Source organism: Choloepus didactylus, assembly GCF_015220235.1.
Source record: "Choloepus didactylus isolate mChoDid1 chromosome 23 unlocalized genomic scaffold, mChoDid1.pri SUPER_23_unloc1, whole genome shotgun sequence".
Taxonomy (NCBI): domain Eukaryota; kingdom Metazoa; phylum Chordata; class Mammalia; order Pilosa; family Megalonychidae; genus Choloepus; species Choloepus didactylus.
Window position 1 is genome coordinate 3341472 of NW_023637590.1, and position 3242 is coordinate 3344713.

At 50.5% G+C, this 3242-nt stretch overlaps 1 protein-coding gene across 2 annotated transcripts in view; it reads right to left on the minus strand.

Annotated features, from left to right (window-relative positions):
• The window catches only part of CLTCL1 (clathrin heavy chain like 1), a 43180-nt gene extending 40759 nt beyond the window's left edge, over positions 1-2421 (minus strand). The window contains exon 1 of one of the 2 annotated variants that reach the window (XM_037823636.1): positions 2112-2421. The gene's annotated coding sequence lies outside the window, so the exon portion shown is untranslated. The remainder of the gene's footprint in view (positions 1-2111) is intronic. The other variant, XM_037823635.1, reaches the window with a different exon arrangement.
• Positions 2422-3242: the final 821 nt, after the last annotated feature.

Below are 3242 nucleotides of genomic sequence, written 5' to 3' on the forward strand. Positions count from 1 at the left end.
AGCCCGGCGGGGCTCCCCCGGGAACCTTCCGTCGCGTGGGTGGTATTTCGGGGGGACGTGGAATGGGGGTGCCGGGAGCCCGCGCAGGCCCCACCACGGCCAGGTGGGGGGCTGGAGCGCACGTCCGCGGCCCCTGGCGTTCCGGGGCGCCAGAGGGTGCGTTGTGCACAAAAGATGTTCTCGGGGAAGGGGCCTCGCCCTCTGCGGTCGCCCTCGCGGTGGGCCCGATGCCCTCCCTGGTGACTGGGGGAAGTCACGGAGGGCGAGCAACGGTGAGGGCGCAATCACTGGCCCAACAGCTGACAATCCAGTGGCCAGAACTGTGTTCGCAAACACGCTGTCCGCTTTGAAACCTCCTTCCGCTGTAGCAGAAGTCCTCCCTGTTATTAGACAAGGTTCCTGGCGCTGCCCTTTCAATGTCCGGGGGCCCCGTCCCCTAAGAAGAGAGCCCAGTTCTTGCTGTGGTAGCTCTTCATTTCCCTTATTTCCGGATTTTGGCAATAAGGCCCGTAACCCCACGTACCCTTTACCCCAAACATTATTTACATCCCCGGTAGTAACAGTGTCACACCCTAGAACACCTACAAGACTTGAGTCAAGACTAAAAATTTATATCCCAAAAGAAAGAATTTTAAGAAGATTGTGGTGAGCAAAAGGACACGGTGGGTATCTAGTCAGGACCTTGCCCAGGCTCTCTACTTGTAAAGATACTCCATGTTCTGACTTGGAAAGGATTTTAATATTCTCACCCTCGGTGGGTACCAAGTAATCCTGAGGAAACAAAACAAAACAAACAAACAAAAACCCAAACACTCTTCAATGCTTTGTGCTGATTTCTTACCTTTTCGATAGGAATGATGAGCTCCCACAACGCAATAAGAACAACAACCCATAGAAAAATGGGCAAAATACAGGAACGAATGATTCACAAAGAGAAATACAACTGACTCTTAAACATATAAAAAATGTCCAATTTTGCTCACAAGAAAAAGGCATATTAAAATGACAGACTTGCACTTTGAAAGTTAAATCACATTTATGTATATGTTATTTTTCACAATAAAAAAAAATGAAAAAAAAAGTACACTGTTCCAGTTTGCTAATGCTGCTGTTTTGCAAAGCACCAGAAATGGATTGGCTTTTATAAAGGGGGTCTATTTGGTTACACAATTACAGTCTTAAGGCCATAAAGTGTCCAAGGTAACACATCAGCAATCAGGTACCTTCACTGGAGGATGGCCAATGGCGTCCGGAAAACCTCTGTTAGCTGGGAAGGCACGAGGCTGGCATCTGCTTGCTCCCAGGTTGCGTTTCAAAATGGCTTTCTCCAATACGTTGCTCCTGGGGCGTTTTGTCCTCTCTTAGCTGCAGCTGCTCTTCAAGATGTCCCTCTCAGTTGCTCTGTCTTGGCTGAAACTCTGAGCTCTTTCTGTCTGAGCTTATATAGTGCTCTAGTAAACTAATCAAGGCCCACGCTGAACGGGCAGGGCCACACCTCCATGGAAATTATCCAATCAGAGTTATCACCTACAATTGGGTGGGTCGCATCTCCAGGGAAACAGTCAAAGAATTACAATTTAATCAACACTAATACATCTGCCCACACAAGACTGCATCAAAGAACATGGCTTTTTTCTGGGGGACATAATACATCCAAACCAGCACACTGATTTTCTATATAAAAAATATATTTAACGTATCATCTTTGTAAAAATAAAAAATTTGGTAACACTGTCTTGGCAAGGGTGTGAGGAGGGCAATTTGGTGACATCTACCCTTTAATCTAGGGTATCATCTAGAGAATCTGTCCTACAGCTATTCTTGCAGACCTTCATCCCACCAGTTAAATTCCAAGGAGAACGAGCAGCTCATGGTAAAAAACGTGGCACCACAAAAAAAACAGAATCAAGCAGCAGCAGATACAGATCCATCAAGGATTGAGATCATGAAATGATCAGAAGCAGATTTCAAATTCCTCTGTTTAACCTCTGTAAAGAACAAAATGACAAGCCTAAAATACACGCAGGAATCCTGATACTACTGAGAATGACACAGCAGATTTGAAAAAGAACCAAACAGAAATTCTAGAAATGAAAAATGTAATGGGGTACCGTAAAGCCGACGTTAGAGGTGGGTCCAAAACGCTGAAGCACGTCATCGTGAGGCGTGGGTCGGAAGGGGAGTCGCCTGAAAAGAGGCCAGCCCATTCCCTCACGGTGTCGGCGCTGCCAGCAGAAGGTGGCCGTCGCAGGCTGTGGTGGAAAGATGTGCTCACGTGAAGAGAGAGCGCGGCCAGTGGGCATCCGCTCCCGGTGGCCAGTGGGTCCCAATCCGAGGCAAACGCGGGAGGCATTCCACGCGCAGCACCCCTCTCTTGCATTTGCGTGCCGTGGTGGGGGAACCCGGTCCCCCCTTCCCACCAGGCTGTGAGCCGGATGTCATAAAAGGTGCCCGCCCGAGTCAGACTGTGCTCCAGGGATGTGCATATGGCTGGGACTCGGGGGGAAGGAACGTACCCCTCATCTGCCAGGCCAGCACACCTGGTCCAGGGTGTATTTTGGGGTCCCAGGGGAAGGTGGCAGGCTGCACCGGGCCTACTCCCTTTCACACCCCACCTCTCGACTTTTTCCAGGACCCCAGTAGACAAACTTAGCCCATTTCAGACAGTGAGCTGCGGGTCCGGGACCTGGTACACTGCTCTGATAGGTGTCACCCACGTGCACCATTTTTCTAAAATCTCTAGGCAGCATTTGAGGGGGGCGACTGATGGGATCAGTCTGCTTGAGCTACCCCACCCATCGCCCAGCCCAAACCAGCTGACCCGTTTGGCGGTGTGTCCCGTCTTGTGATGGACTTGAACTGCATTTTGGATGGCCTCTCTGACTCAGCACGTCCAGATGCATTTATGACAAGCAGCATCTCTCTCTCAGCACAGCGCGTGCACCCCCAGCTTGCACCATTGGAACGTCCAGCGCTCCACGGTTTTGGAGGGCCCTGGCCGTGGCCTCTGTTTACCTCGCGTGGAGGGATCCCAACCCATCAAGTGTAGAATGGAATCCCCTTTCCGTGACACTGGACGTGTTGTATATGGCCGTTTTCTGGTTCACGTGCCCGGATTTGGGCCATGTCCTGTCCGTCGGAAGGCACTGCTGTGTTGCAGGACGGGGTTGTCTGCAGTGCCACGACTGCCATGTGCAAAAGAGCACCGGTTGGGGATTTTAGGGGATGTTGTTTCTTTCCTG